The sequence below is a fragment of the Lampris incognitus genome, chromosome 5, assembly GCF_029633865.1.
Source record: "Lampris incognitus isolate fLamInc1 chromosome 5, fLamInc1.hap2, whole genome shotgun sequence".
NCBI lineage: Eukaryota > Metazoa > Chordata > Actinopteri > Lampriformes > Lampridae > Lampris > Lampris incognitus.
In genome coordinates this window covers 29046404-29063696 of record NC_079215.1, presented here as the reverse complement: position 1 = coordinate 29063696, position 17293 = coordinate 29046404, and the positions used below count along the sequence as shown (strand labels likewise).

Below are 17293 nucleotides of genomic sequence, written 5' to 3'. Positions count from 1 at the left end.
TTGTGAAGTGGACCCTGTTGATATTACTCAAAAGTAAACTGTCATGTTGATGGGAGTTCAGCTTGTCAGACAGAAAGTAAGGGGAAAGTCAGAATGTACCAAAGCAAAATTTGCAAGGCTGAAACATGAACCAATAGACCGTGAATGGACGGAGAAGATGATTCTATGGGGATGACCAATCGTTACTGTTTGCCGCTGTTTATCAAATTATGTGCTATTCTCGCTTGCCTCACTGAGGAGTTTTGGTATGGAAATGTGTGCAAACGTGGAGAAGAAGCATGTCCAAATTTAGGTAGTGGGACAAAGTGATAGTTCTCCGTTAAGCAGAAGCGAAAAGTTTTGAAGAAGGGGGTTTTCTGACCTTGAGCAGCTGAGCGAATAGCCTTTTGTTGTGAATAGATACATCACCCGGTACCACTGGATGCTCTGCGCTCACCTTCATCCAAAAGCCATTAAACTAAAAATAACCTAAAGCCATCATTTTAACAACAGTTTTGCTGCACACATAATGCTATGGTTTGTGATCAGTCGACACAGCAGTGTCCAATCAGATGCTAGATCAGGGCATAAAGCTCAAAGACAAAAATAAGTAATGACATCAGAGACCAAGATAGCTCTATTTGATTTCATCCTCTCAGCAAAATTCCCCACAACGTGAGGAAAATCCCCTATCTGACACACATGTGATAGATGATCAGAGGCTATCAGGTGTGATGGCGCTAATAAATGAGTCACCATTTTCCTTTCCCCGCCTGCACTGGCTGAACACACACACACACACACACACACACACACACACACACACACACACACACACACACACACACACACACACACACACACACACACACACACACACACACACACACACACACATACGCGTGCGCTGAAGATATACAGGACATTAGTAGCTTCAAAGCTTCCAATGCCACCATAAAGCACCAGTAAAAAAAGCAATATTTGAAACATTAAATTGGCCTGAAAACAATATCATAATCTTATTGATCAAGTAACAATAAGTTGAATGCAAAGAATGCAAAAATCTCTTTTTCAATTGTTTACCAAAAGAAAATACATAGTTTACTGATTTCATTTTACAGCATTGTAATATTGAATAAAGCGATACCATGCATTACAATAGTGTTAAGTAAAAATAATCATGTTTGGTTAATACTCCCAATATATTATCAAACAATATTGTTAAGATTTAAGTTTTATTGACTTCTACTGATGTAATTTTCTATGTCATTTCCCCACAGTGTTATCTCTTCAACTTCACTGTTTCATTCAGCTGCATGGAAAAATTTGGTCATGCAAATAACCAAACGACCACCCACCATCATGAATCAGACACAAAACCTTCAATTCACTTTAACTGCCCTGAAATAAAAATGTTCCACTTTGTACAAAGTTTTGAAAAAATGAGAGAAAAACATGCGGGCTTAGAGACAAATGACGGCACATCTCTGCTCTCACAGTTTAGACCAGTTCAGTTATGGAAGCAGCTGACAAACAGTCACAACAAAGTCAAGCACGTTGGACTATCATAGACGTATATTGTACAAGGTGTAGACAGGGTTAACAGAATGTCTTCCTCAACAGGGCCCAGACAGTACAGTACGCACTCACAGCCGGACAAACCAGCAAATGCACACATGACAAATGTATCTACTATGCACATGCATGCATGCATACACATTCACAAACACATGCACCTACATGCATGTCCACAAAGATAAAGAAGATGCATGCAAGATGATGCATGCACATTGTACTGACACATACACAAACACACACACGTGCACACGCACGCACGCACGCACGCACGCACGCACACACACACACACACACACACACACACACACACACACACACACACACACACACTAACCCATCTACTTCCATCCACAGGGAACTGGGACAGGAAGCTCCTGCAATTCAAAGGTCAGGAGGCTACAGGAATGAAGCTTAATTATCCTCCACCGGTTCTCTACTGTTGCTCCAGCCGCCATTCAGCAAAAACAATACCAACAGCTTTAGATGTAAACAACCCATACATGTAGGTCATTTACCAGCCTCACTGTCTTCCGGGAGTTGTACTGTGTCCAGACGGTGTCCCTTGGGGTCTGCAAGTGTGGAGCCATATGTGTTTTATACCCACACTAATGACTGTGCTCACTGTCCCATTTGTGCATTGCTGGACAGAGGCCACGTGAGAGTGGAAGGAACTAATAAGCCAAGACCATTATGACTGCTGTATCCAGGCAGAGGGTAGGTGGAGACGTGAGAGGGTAATAAAGTTAGGCACTAATGAGCACTATATACTGAGTGTGTTAATATTAAGACTGGGGTACTGAGTGCTTAGCAGCGCTTTCAGAAATTATGCTTGTGAGTTATCTACAGCGGTGGTATTCAACCATGTGCCCTGCAGGGCCATGTGTATGCAAGTTTTCTTTCCCACTCAAAATCACACCGGTTGATTTCGCAGATTGGTTTTCCCTGCTTGTAGTTGTGTTAATCAGTGAAATCAGCTGATGTACAGTTGAAATGAGAAGAAAGCTTTTGCGCTTCAGGTGTGAGAAGATGGCGATGCGATCTCACGTTTGCAGCAGCCTCACCCAGTATCGGTGTGGCAAGATACCGGCGTGAACTTACATTTGCAGCGGCCTCACCCAGTACCGTCCATGCAGTGTCTTTGTCCACATCTGTGTCTACGTTTGTGTCTTTGTTTGATGGCTGAGCGAGCTGGCGCTGGATCAGCTGAGAGAGCTTGGTCTGCTGCGTCCTGTGGGCCCAGGGACCATGCCCTGTCCAGAGCTGCCCCCGAGGAGGAAACACCGAGGGCGGTCTGCCAGGACGCAGAAGCAAGGCAGGCTAAGCTAACTGCTAGCCCATGCAGACCGGCAGTTCTGAAAACACTGAGGGTGGTCTGGCAGCGGCCTCGCCTAGCGTTGACTGTGTTTTTAGTGTTGTCGTGTGAAGTGCGGGTAGGTGTGTCGAAGGTGTCTGGCTGGGAGAGCTAGAATTGGAACGGCTGAGGGAGCCTTGTCTGCTGTGTCCGGTGGGCCTAAGGACCTTGGCACTGCCCGGAGCTGTGCCCAAGGAGGAACCGAGGGCAGTCTGACAGGATGCGGAAGTGGGGCAGGCTAAGCTAACTGCTAGCTCATGCAGACCAGCAGTACCGACAGTCATCCTGGTTGACGTTCGTTCCCTTGGACAGTGATTTTTTTGTATTTTGGATAGATGTGTTCTTGTAGTTTTTTGGATGTTTTTTTGTCTTTGTGTTACACTGCTGTGGGCTGGGGAAAATTATATTTCGTTTCATTTCATGTACACAAGTACATGAAATAAAATGACAAAGTGTTCCTGATTCCTGAAAACCTGCACACACATTGCACTCCATGGCACACGGTTGAGTACCATTGGTCTACAGTATTATATGTGTTGAAATACAGAAAGCCTGAAGAGAAGGACTAGGCATTGTCTACGACAACAAAAAAATCTATGTAAATGAGAGATATTTTAATCTTTTAATCTAATATGCAAAATGTGGACAGTTAAAGCCTATAGGTGTTCTTATAAGACAAATCCATGACCTATCACATTAAAATGAGTTTGAAACAATTACTGAATAGTATTATTTGTTGGTGAAAAATAACGTTTCCTAATTACTTTCAGATCCAACTACAACACAAAATACTGAGCCATTTTGCTCCAATGCCCTTTATACAAACAATGTAAACGTGAGTGCACATTTATATGTGCTTTAATAAACAATCGTAGCTCATGTATCCTTCATCTGCAGTCCTGTCATCAGCCTCATCAGTCTCTCCGAGAGAAAAAATACTTTCATGCCAACGAGTTTAAGATATACCTAAACAGTATCGAGAAATCAGTCTTTACAAGCTATAATTTCTGCCTCAGACTATGGAAAGCAAAGTGCCTCTATCTATCCCATGAGTTATTTACATCTAGTTTTGAGTAATGTTGTAAATAAGTGACTCTGCAGCCTTTCACAAGAGGATGTACGCACTATGTCCATGGGAGTCAACAGGGTCACTTCCACTTTTTTATTGGTTGCGACAGCCAGTGAATGACAAACAACAGCGTGGTGGTAGTGTGTGTGTGTGTGGGGTCCCCTTCCATTGACTAAGTCATTGTATTAATATGCCAAAGCAATGCCATATGTGCCACAAGAAAGCATTCACCTTAACTCTATAGAGGTTGAGCTGGTCTTCAACACTTAACCACTCTGTGGCTCAGCCTTAAAAATCCACCAAATGGAGATGTGGTAAAAAGGGACTTCGGACCCACATTAAAAGTAATTTTATTTTACCTCATTGACTGAAAAAAAAAAGGATCTCAGCTTTAGGCTCCTCTCCATCCTTTCTATTGTTTCTGCTCTCTACTGCAGCCTCCATTTATCACATTACCAAACACTCCTCGATCCAAGGACAATAAGGGCACTCGCTTTTCTTTCTCCCTCTTTCCCTCACTCATTTTCTTGTCTCTTACTTCCACCTCAGCCCAGAAGTTCAGTGGTTAGAAGACCAGATTGTTTTTTTTGGGGGGGGGGCATCTAACAACGGTCCCAAACCAGTCTCAAACCCAGGAGTAGACTATTGGGCCTGTCTAGATGTTATGTGCTTGTCTGGCTGAGAAACAAGCAAACTTTTGCCCCCCCCCTTTTTTTTCTCCCCAATTGTACCTGGCCAATTACCCCACTCTTTCAAGCCATCCCAGTCGCTGCCTCACCCCCTCTGCTGATCCGGGGAGGGCTGTTGACTATGACATGTCTCCTCTGATACATATAGAGTCGCCAGCCACTTCTTTTCACCTGAGAGTGAGGAGTTTCACCAGCGGGATGTAGCGCATGAGAGGATCTCGCTATTCCCCCCAGTTCCCCCTCCCCCCTGAACAGGCGCCCTGACCGACCAGCCCGAGGTAACACGGGGATTCGAACCGAAGAGCCCTGTGTTGGTAGGCAACGGAATAGACTGCTACGCTACCCGGACGTCCACAAGCAAACTTTTTAATGAACAGAAAACAGCATTAGTGGTCACGCCTTAAATTTCATTTCATTTCTCTCCCTCTCGCTCATTGTTCATTTTCTTACTCCTAATAGTTACCTTCTACATTTCTCTCCAGCTGTCTTCTGCATCTCTCTCTCTCTCTCTCTCTCTCTCTCTCTCTCTCTCTCTCTCTCTCTCTCTCTCTCTCTCTCTCTCTCTCTCTCTCTCTCTCACCATCTTGTATTCTCTCTACCTCCCTATGTCTTTTCGCCGCCTCCCTCCCTTGCACTCCTCCTGATCCCATTACCAACAGCTTCCTAGCAGGAAGATGGCTTCCCTACACAGCTGAGGAAGCAGGTGCCTCCCCATTGTTTCGGTGTGATCAGCCTTTTAGATACACTCCCACAGATCAGGGACTGACAACGTGTGTGTGTGTGTGTGTGTGTGTGTGTGTGTGTGTGTGTGTGTGTGTGTGTGTGTGTGTGTGTGTGTGTGTGTGTGTGTGTGTGTGTGTATGTCTATCCACTTCTATATGCATGATGTTCGCATGCTTGGACATTTTTCTGTTTGTGTGGGTAGCAATGCCCATTTTAGTGTGCACACAAATTCAGAAGTAGTGTGTAAATACAATTACAATGCAATGTGTGTGTGTGTGCGCATGTGTGTGTTTGTGTGTGTGTATGTAATAGTGCTTACCCCCCACCTTTGATTTATACAGTGTTATATTCCCATTTTTATATTCCCTTTTGTGCAGTCCCAAAACTCTGTGATGCCCCCCACCCCCCACCGCCTCCTTCCCCTTTTCACTGACCTCCTGGAAGTGGTCTCATATGGCTTTAGGAAATAACAGCAGACTAACACTAAAGCCCCATAGAGTACCTAAGTACTTCCTTTTTATTCAAACTGTGTGGGAGCTGTCTGGCCCGAGGACAAACAGGTAGCACAATATGCTGGATACAGTGGCTCTACTATGTTTAACCCCTGCTGAATTTGCTCCAAATGTTGTATTGTTATAATTGCACTGGCAACAAATCTGAGCAATGTCAGATGTTCAGTACTGACATGCTTCATATTTCTCTTTTGGTACATGTGTGGATACCTGCAGGGTCCCTCAGGTCCACTGACTGGGACCGTTCAGGTTTGAAGCAAACCAAGCTCGAGAGATGTGGAATGAATGACACCAGATGAGAGCACAAAATAAATCATAGGGTCACCTTTCTTTTTATCAAATACTTTTTTTTCACAACAGTGCATTAAAAAGGTCTCAGGTGTTTTTTATATTTAAGAAATTTTAAAAGATTTTTTTTTAAAATGGATCGACTTGACTCATCCAATTATTTTTCTAAGCTTTTAATGATAACCTGAGAAGAACCAGTTCATTGGTGGATTTGGTAAAGTGCCTGGTGATTCCTTTGGGGTATTTTTGTTGTTGTTTTTAAGAAAGAACCACGCAAATAATGAGATAGTCACACTGAAAATGGAAGCGTTGAGCTTGGTGGGGTTGATAAGAAAAGAAACTTTAAATTTCTAAGGGGTGTTCCTGGAAAGGTCTGCAAAAACTTTAAAGGACATATAAGAGCTGTATGAATAACCCAATGATTTATTTGTGCGATTATATATAAAAGGCTAGAGTAACACAGTTGATATTTGTCATTTGTCTCTGACAGATGAAATGATTGTGGCCTGTCAGCGATGGGCTAAGAAGCTGTACAGTGAAGGCTAACACCAATTTACTGGCGGGCCATCTGGCTTAGCATTAACAAACAATGATGAGGTCCAAATTGTTTGGGTAGTTCCTTCAATCTCATCAGCAAAGGGAATATAAAATGACTGAGATTCCTGAGTGACTATCCTGATGTCAGCAAACCATAAAGTAAAACTGAGAGAAAAAGCTTGGAAGTCACAGGGTGGAGTACAAAATAAGAGTGAGTGCTTTTTAGAAAACACCCAGAGATGAAGCATGACTCAAAAAAACAAACAAACAACCTAGTGTCACCGTAAGCATCTGTCGCAGATGTATTTTGCCTCTCAAACAAATAGTTGTTTTATTTCACTCAGTAGAAACAAGAATATAGAGCAGCTGTCATCCTCGTACATAAACTTATAATCTTTGTTCCCATGACAAAAACTGAACAAACACGCAATGTGTGATAAAACTGCAATAAATGCAAATTTCCCACCTGCTAATCGGACGTCAGGTTATTGCCAATTACAGCGCCTCCAGTGATGGACGGTCAGTAGATTGCTATGGAACCAGAAGTGAATCACTCTTCAGTCAAATTTAATGGAATACCCCTTGTACAAAGCTAAAGACCAAAGTATAGACAGCATGCATCCATGTTTTGTTTTCAATTCAGCTCTGTCTGATATATTTGTATAGGCTAAGGACATCAGTGAGTCGTGTTGCGTAACAGGAGTGTATCTCACGTGTGTGTGTGTGTGTGTGTGTGTATGTGTGGGCGCTGGCATGCACACATGTGGAGGTGTTGAACACAAAGTGAATGTTGTCAAAAGTGGATGAAGATTTTCTTGTTAACAACATGGTACACAGAGACACAGGCAGGAAGTAATTCTGCGAATAACAAACTGCTACTGGGGGCGGTGCTGCCATACACCTCAGCTTACCTCTGTGTCAACACTTTCTTGCCAAAGTAACGGTATTTAAATTTGAAATTAAATTTTGTGAAAGGAAAAATGCCCCCGCCACACCTAAAAGAATTACACATTACCAAAGCATCAAAAGGAAAAGCGTCAACGAAATATTCCCTAGCATGTTCCTAAAAACACACATAAGATCACAGCTGTTACTCATGAGGACGTTCACCTTGTTTACGACAGTATAACAGCCTTGACTCAAACAGAAAATGGGGTGCTGTATTGGGGCTGATTTTGTAACAGAAAAAATTTCCAAGAAAAATGTGCAACCCAACCCCAGACACAGTTTAATGGCTTTAAATCGTTGGTGCGTCATCGCACAGAAAAATAAAGCCATATTTCAAACTTTAACTTCTTCTTCTTCTTTTTTAAACATTGTTGATATGGATGAGCAATATGTATCTTAGCTGGCTATACTGGAATGAAAATAAATGAAATACAGTAGACTAGAGCCAGATTTACACCTGCACCCGTTTCTTCCAATAATTGATGCTTCAAGTCCTCAGAGCCCCCACATGATGCTAAAACAATGAGGATTTCTCTTCCCGTTGGCACCTTGATGTATTAATGTACTAGTACACTAACTTAATCTGTGTATCCGGCCATGTAATAACGAAGATTCTTAGGATAAGTAGTCATTGGAGGGAGACCTAAAAAATCAACAAGTTTCTCTTACTTTTTAGATGAAACTAGTTTAGATTAGATTAGATTAGATTAGATTAGATTAGATAACATCATATTACTTTACACTAGATGAGACAAGAATTTCATGATCTCCGCAGGGGACTTGTAGAGACCAACAACTGGGTAACGACATGAGAAAAATAGAGTATTAATAGAGACGTAAACAAGAAAGAGAACATAGGAAGACAAAATAATGTAAGTATATACAACAAAACAGCAAGAGCAGCCATTTCACACTACTAAATCATTAAAACTACAGAACATGCTAAGTAAAAAGTTTTTTGATACTTTTTTTTAAAAATATTTTTTGATGTGGCAGGTTTGCAGTATTTCTAATAACATGTGTATGGAAGTGTATTTTTTTTCATGTGTATATTTATAAGTACAGAAAAGGCGTACAGACACCTGGTTTTGGGTAACTACAGGTTTTGTTTGTATACAAATGAAGGCTCAAGGATGCAAAAATGAAACATTACTTTAACAACCCCAAATTATAACTACACATTGACATAAATGACGCCCATTTTGTCCTATATTTAAATCTCATAGACTACACCTGTTTTCAGATAACAACCACAGCCCTGAAATAAGCCTCGGTGACACAGGAAGAGCCCTTATCAATTCATCACGTGCCCAAAATGCAATGAAAATACAACTTAAGATGCATTACAGATAAATTTCTCAGATCCACCATATTGACCTAAGTCATATTTGGGCAACAGCAGCCAATGAACACGTGTCACTGCATTTCTACTTCCTCAATGCATATTAAAAGACCAAAAGATTAATCATCCATACACAGACTTTCTGAAAAAGCAGAAGTTCCCAAAATGGTCCGGTGGTTGGGGTCTGCAAGCTCACTTCCTTTTCCAGTTAATGACATCATTTGGACGACCCCTGCCGGTATTTCCCATCTCTGTGGCACCGACACCGTCCATCATTTATCAATTCACTGCACTTTTTTTTTTCTGTACAGATAGCGACATCTTCATCATCCCCTTCCACCTTTCATTTAGAACTGTGCTTCTTGTATTTAGTTTATTTGTTGGACTAAAAGTATCTGGATGTGACTCGACCTCTTGGAGCCAAGTCCAAATACAAGCTCTTTAAATGGTATGCATACGAGACTTTTAAGGGTCACACCATCACAGACATGTCCAGCACAGATATTCGGCACAAGCTTAAGCGAAAAATGCGGAGCCTTTATAACAAGTTACGGACAGAGGTGCTGATGCTCTATGACACTGTTAATGTTAGAAAAGTGTACTGATCAAACTGATTACTGTTGAGTAGTCACGTTTCCAATAGCAGCTTGACATCACTTATTCATTGAATACTACTTCTGCTACTGAGAGATAAACTCCGTTTCCCTCTTCATTGGCGTGACAGAGCGATATCCCCTTATCAAAGCGCATAGAGGAGGCAGCATATCCTCTTTACGTTACATATCCAAACAATACATCTGTTCACTCACCTGCAGTTTATCGTCCGGCACTCATGGCTTCTCAGTGTGTGTCTGTTAATCCGAACCAAAGTATCTCCACACCAGCCTCCTCACTGCCATTTAATCGCAAGAGAGATGATTGTAAGATCGACCAAACCACATCCTTCACAAGGCGACGCAGTGCAGTGGAATCGCAGCCGGCAGCGACAAGTGGTGGCAGCCCTCCACTGTATACTATACACAAACTCTTCTGCACCTCACACACAGCGTCTCACAGACATACACACAGCAAACAGGAAGTTGATGAAAAAGGTGCATGTGAGCGTAAGGAGGAAGGCTGGCTGTGTGTATGTATTCTAGCCATGTAGACATAAGGTGGGAAGTAGCTACTGTGTGTGTGTTTGTGTGTGTGTGTGTGTGTGTGTGTGTGTGTGTGTGTGTGTGTGCATGCACGCAGATGCTGAAGGGATGTTGGCCTCCAAAAGGAAGTCATTTGTCTCACTTGCTTGTTTTCAGGCCATTTCCATGGTTGTGAGTTGTCTTTCATTGTTGTGGATGTGTTAGCTGTGTTCATTTGCTATTTAAGCTATGTAGAATAGCTACTCATGTTAGCGAAACTCGAATCTGTTCTAGTCACGACTCACGAGCCATTAAATACAAGTATGGTTTTGTTTTACAAACAGAATTTTGAGTCATTTTTAATTTCATCATTAAAAACGACATAAAAACATGATAAAAGCACTACAATCATCAGTGTGAATTGGTTAATAAACATACAAAGCGCTAAAGGTTAATGGTAACATAGCCCCATATATACGATAAGTAAATAGATATGTTGGTCTTTTTTTTTTTTAGTTCACTTACAAAAGTGCAGTGCATACATGAAAACATACTTATACAGTGCATCCGGAAAGTATTCACACCCCTTCACTTTCCCCACATTTTATTATGTTACAGCCTTATTCCAAAATGGATTAAATTCCTCATCAATCTACATACAATACCCCATAATGATAAAGTGAAAAGGTTTTGTAGAAATTTTTGCAAATTTATTAAAAATAAAAAACTGAAATATTGCATGTACATATGTACTCACACCCTTTACTCAGTACTTGTTTGAGGCACCCTTGGCAGCGATTACAGCCTCAAGTCTTCTTGGGTATGAAGCTACAAGCTTGGCACACCTATATTTGGGGTATTTCTCCCATTCTTCTCTGCAGATCCTCTCGAGCTCTGTAAGGTTAGATGGGGAGCGTCGCTGCACAGCTATTTTCAGGTCTTTCCAGAGATGTTCAATGGGGTTAAAGTCTGGGCTCTGGCTGGGCCACTCAAGGACATTCACAGACTTGTCCCGAAGCCACTCCGTTGTCTTGGCTGTGTGCTTAGGGTCGTTGTCGTGTTCAAAGGTAAACCTTCGCCCCAGTCTGAGGTCCTGAGCGCTCTGGAGCAGGTTTTCATCAAGGATCTTTCTGTACTTTGCTCCATTCATCTTTCCCTCAATCCCGACTAGTCTCCCAGTTCCTGCCGCTGAAGAACATCCCCACAGCATGATGCTGCCACCACCATGATTCACTGTAGGGATGGTATTAGCAAGGTGATGAGAGGTGCCTGGTTTCCTCCAGATGTGACGTTTGGCATTCAGGCCCAAGAGTTCAATCTTGGTTTCATTAGACCAGAGAATCTTGTTTCTCATGGTCTGAGAGTCCTTTAGGTGCTTTCTGGCAAACTCCAAGCGGGCCGCCACGTGCCTTTTACTGAGCAGAGGCTTCCGTCTGGCCACTCTACCATAAAGGCCTGATTGGTGGAGTGCTGCAGAGATGGTTGTCCTTCTGGAAGGTTCTCCCATCTCCACAGAGGAACGCTGGAGCTCTGTCAGAATGACCATTGGGTTCTTGGTCACCTCCCTGACCAAGCCCCTTCTCCCCCAATTGCTCAGTTTGGCTGGGCGGCCAGCTCTAGGAAGAGTCCTGGTGGATCCAAACTTCTTCCATTTACGAATGATGGCGACTACTGTGCTCTTCGGGACCTTCCAAGCTGTAGAAATGTTTTTGTACCCTTCCCCAGATCTGTGCCTCGATACAATCCTGTCTCGGGGGTCCACAGACAATTCCTTTGACTTCATGGTTTAGTTTCTGCTCTGACATGCACTGTCAACAGTGGGACCTTATATAGACAGGTGTGTGCCTTTCCAAATCATGTCCAATCAATTGAATTTACTACAGGTGGACTCCAATCAAGATGTAGAAACATCTCAAGGATGGTCAATGGAAACAGGATTAACCTGAGCTCAATTTTGAGTGTCATAGCAAAGGGTGTGAATACTTATGTACATGCAATATTTCAGTTTTTTATTTTTAATAAATTTGCAAAAATTTCTAAAAAACCTTTTTCACTTTGTCATTATGGGGTATTGTTTGTAGATTGATGAGAAAAAAAAGGAATTTAATCCATTTTGGAATAAGGCTGTAACATAACAAAATGTGGGGAAAGTGAAGGGGTGTGAATACTTTCCGGATGCAATGTATATATACATATATATTCATCTTGAAAAGAAAAGATCAATTTAATTTAATTTAATTTAATTTAATAGATGGCTATTAACTAATTAAAGGGGCAAGCTATTCCATATACTCAAGTAGGTGGCAAAGTTTTGTAATTGTGGAATGAACTTTTGTTGTGAAATACTGGATTCAATGATCCTGAACAAAATTATGCAATCATATGATGAATATATTTTCCATTATTGAAACACTACTTCAATTCTATGTTCCTCTACATCCGCTAGCAAATCAGGGTCCGTCTAACTCTGGGACTGTCTAATTCCCTTTTACCGCCTCCGGGGGCTACTTCACCTGAAATTTATATTTAGCATCAATGGGAGTTCCTCTTCTCTTAAACAGGACAAAAAGCAGTGGTGGTCTAGATTACGGCTTATCTTCAATATTGTGTGAACACTGAAAATGTTAACATAACCCTCAAACACTTGCAACGGGAATGAGATGATAGAGGGTAAAAGACCTGTCAAAAGAGGGAGAGTAGACGAACCAAGTTTCACTCTTACTTAGTTACAAGGGTTACAAAAATAAAGATCAAAGTCTGCTGTTAAAAGCAACATTCACACACGTCCCACACACACACACACAAAAGTTACAGTGATGGCAGCAATCACAGAACTTCTTCCCATTGTACATATTGCATCATTAATTGATTGGTTGATTGATTTGGTTTTTTTTCTGGTAAAAAATTGTGTACTGAAGTGTACTGTGTACTGCAGTTACTGAAGTATGCTGATGTAGCAGAATGACTGATTATAATATCATAATAAATACTACAAAAGTGGCTCAAACAATCTTTCTGAGAGTGTTGGATGAAAAGATTGACCCAGTGACTACCATAGACCTCTGGATATGTTGGATTAAAAGTAGAGACACAACCCTATGACATGTTGAGTCTATACTAAGTATACACAACTATCAAATACCAACAATCACATTTCAAAGACTACATTACACAATGACTACCTGATCACAATCCACCATGATCCCAGTCACTTTTTTTGTCATTTTCAATAATTTTAGACCAACTTGTGACATGAATACATTCAACAGGCTTTATTTTTCTCATTTCTATTTCTGTGCAGGACTTATAGTTTCTACAAAAAGTTCTCTTTCTTCTGATCATTCTCTTATGACCACTCATCTTTGCTTGCTTTCATTAATGGAAAAGAGAATCAACAGCTTGGGCGGTGAGAGGGAAGGTTCATATACATGTGGGAAGTCCATTGTGAGCCTACTTCAATGGTCTGCATCCCATTGCATGACAGGAAATGAAAAGGTCTAGAGAGCCAGAGAGAATTGTCTGCTCAGGCAAATCAATAACATTCAGTATGTGACTTCCAAAACACATCCGGCAAGATGTTTCACATTCAGGAGTACTAAGACGACCCTGACAAGGACATGGCAGTCGATTTAACAAGCAGTCATTTCATACATGAATGACATTGTTTGGTGAAATAACACTTGACTGGGTTTTACACATGAACAACTCCTGTTGTTTGAGACAACCTCATTCATACTTGCACGAAACTCTTTCTCTCTTTTCGCCAGGGGATGAAATGCTATCCCCCCGAACAGGCACCCCAACCGACCAGAGGAGGTGCTAGTGCAGCGACCAGGACACATACCCACATCTGGCTTCCCACCCGCAGGCACGGCCAATTGTGTCTGTAGGGACACCTAACCAAGCCAAAGGTAACACAGGAATTCGAACCGGTGAGCCCTGTGTTATTAGGCAACGGAATAGACCGCTATGAATTTTAGTTTATCTTACGCTGGTGTGTCAATGATCTTTACATTATATGAATACTGTGTAGCAAAGGCTCACAAAATAAAAAATAAAAATGCCCTTTATGTTTGATAGTTTCATCTTTTCACCCTTTGCATAGAAATATATTTCCCTAGTCCCAATTCCTTGCTTGTTGCCAACTTGGATGGTTAGACATTTCTATATCGAAATGTAAAATGTCAAATACAGTGAGTCGATACATTCTTGTTACATACTCTTTTTTTTCCTTAAACTTGGAAATGTTTTGTTCATTTTCTCGTCCTCTTTATGCATCATGAAGATCGAGTAAAGGTGAAGATTTTAGATGGTCCAACAGATGCTGTCAGGCAGGCGGGCTGAGGTGAAGACCTCATATGAAATGTGAGATAGAGACACACATGAAAAAAAGAAACGCGCAGGCTGCACAGAAACAGAGAGAAGATGAAGAGATCTAAAAGATAAGAAACGATGAGGGTACAAACACTATTAAGAAGAGTCATTCAGAGCGACTGACCAACTCAAACACAATGCATGAATGTGCAAAGTCAGACAGCAGGCTAAGACTTAAAAACTATTGATGATGATGATGATGATGATGATAATCATAATAACAGCAATAAAAACTGCATCAGGCAAAGGGGGAAAATCAAAGAAAGGTTCTCTTAGGTTTACTGAAAGGACAGAGGAAACTGGGGGTGTAGAGTACATATGACGCTAGTGTGGGCATAAAAAAACTGGACAGAAAAGTAAATGTTAACCTCAAGTGTGGAACAGAGAGCTCTCATCTCAGCAATGTCTGGAGAAACCCTGTCCTAAACCGTCAATCAAAGCAAAAAAAAAAAAAAAATCTGCTCACTACTGGTAAAAGAAAAAGCAGTTGATATTAAACACCATAGACTTGAAATCGAAGCGGATGACAAAAAGAAAGGCAATGCACAGCAGCCAAGTTCCCAAACAAATATATGACGAACCCCCAGAACAGCGAGTCTTGTCCAACAGGAAGGCTTAACTTTAAAGTACTGAAACCAGACAGGTCTGATCTGACAAGCTGACGCCACATTTATCAAGACATCCAGAGAGTTAATATCCCTGAGTCCAAAAGCAGGCACGCCATGCCGTACGCCAAGGCCGTCTGGTAAAACATTTGGCCAAAATCTGACAAAAAAAAAAAAAAGAAAGAAAAAGAAAAAAATCAAACAAGAATGAAACAAAGACAAAACGAGATGACATAACGTGGCTGAGCAAACATCTGGGGAACATTAAAGGAAACAGTTTGAAAGAGGGAAATTACTCAATTTTGTAATTAGTGTAATATTTCACATTATTTGTTTTTATGAAACTTGAAATAAATGACAGACTTCTGCCTCTGCCTCAAAAGTCTATCACTGAAGACACTGAAGAGGCGCATTTCTTCCTGCAAGTCTACAAACAGACATACCGCGGCAGACGCTTAAGGTCTTTCACAAAACTGGGGCTGTGTATTGGCACAAATCTGGCAATATGATACGTATCACGATACAGGGGGTTACGATTCAATATATTGTGATTGTTGGGTATTGGACTCCTGAAACTGGTTGGTTGGATGATTGACCACTGGGCTCTGGTCAGAGAGCACAGAGTCATCAGTTTGATTTAAGTCCTTTACTTGCAGAGTGGTTATAGTTCAAGCAGTACAAACGGTACAGCATAACGGTGCATATCTCTATAGTTTCTGAAATAAACACAAAGAAAACAAATGCACGAATGTCTGTGAGTTGTTACTGGCAGCCAGCATTAACAAAGTATTTAAGGATCGTACAATAAAATCTGCATCCTCTCTGGATTAATATTAAACATCCAACCACTGTTGTCATAATAACACACTGAAATCACGTTAACTGTGTTCACGGTAATACAGGGCGAGCTATCTAGGCTAGCCAATTAGCACGGCTAGTTTTCAGACCAGGCTAATTACTGTGAGGAGTCTTTTCTGACATTACAGCGGTACAGTGAATACACTTAACATTGACTAAACAACGCAATGTCATAAAATACAGAGAGAATTGTGCTATATGAACACTATAACGGTAATATTACAACGTACATTGTCAGAGACTTCTGCACCGAAAGCAACAGCAGAAACATAACAGAGAACTAGCAGAATGAGAAGGAAATGGAGCCAAACCCGCGATTTCAAAATACACGTACCCAAGTGGTTTCGAGTTTAAGACCCTGTTAGAGCCAATTTGCTGGTTTAGTGAGTTTGTATGGGATGAAATGCACCACTTTACTTTCCAGCAGATGAAGGACCTCATCACACAGGAGCCAGGACCCGTGCTCACCTACTATGACCCCAACAGGGAGCTGAGGCTCCAAGTCGACGCGTCCAAGACAGGCTTAGGGGCAGTGCTCCTACAGGAAAGTAAGCCCATTGTGTACGCTTCCAAATCACTCACAGCCACAGAAGAAAACTATGCTCAAATAGAGAAAGAACTATTTGCTGTTCTCTTTGGATGTAAACGTTTTCACCAATACGTCCACGGGTGCAAGGTCATCATGGAATCAGATCACAAGCCATTGGAGTCGATACTGAGAAAGCTCCTTGCAGTAGCTCCTCCACGCTTGCAACAAATTATCCTACAGCTGCAGAAATATGACATCGCCATCATCCATCGTCCAGGTAAAGATATTCCTGTCGCAGACACACTCTCCAGGAAGTCAATAGCCTACAGTGACCACACTCTGAGCAAGGGCATGGATACTCATGTTCACACGGTCATCAGCAACCTGCCAGTGAGTGACAGAAAGCTTGCTGACATCAGAGCAGCAACTGAACAGGATGCTCATCTCACCATGTTGAAGCAGACGATACCGTCAGGATGGCCTGAGGTGAGAAAAAGATGCCCGCCCACCATAGCTGAATACTGGAACCACAGGGACAAAGTATCTGAAATGGATGGAATCCTATTCAAAGGTGAGAAAATCATCGTCCCACACTCTCTCAGAGCAAACATGCAAACATGCTTACATGCATACACACTCCACACCTGGGCATGGAGAAAAGTAAGCAGAGAGCCAGAGACATCCGTTCTGGCCAGGAATGGGAAAAGAAATCGAGGCCATGGTGGAGAAGTGCGCCATCTGCCTTGAACATCGAAAATCAAACCCAAAAAAGTCAATGATGTCACACGAAATT

General features: G+C 41.7%; 1 protein-coding gene across 1 annotated transcript in view; it reads right to left on the bottom strand.

Moving 5' to 3' along the window:
* pik3r5 (phosphoinositide-3-kinase, regulatory subunit 5) overlaps positions 1-9955 on the bottom strand; it is a 40452-nt gene extending 30497 nt beyond the window's left edge. Inside the window, exon 1 of the mRNA XM_056280353.1 lies at positions 9826-9955. The gene's annotated coding sequence lies outside the window, so the exon portion shown is untranslated. The remainder of the gene's footprint in view (positions 1-9825) is intronic.
* Between the last annotated feature and the right edge of the window lie 7338 nt (positions 9956-17293).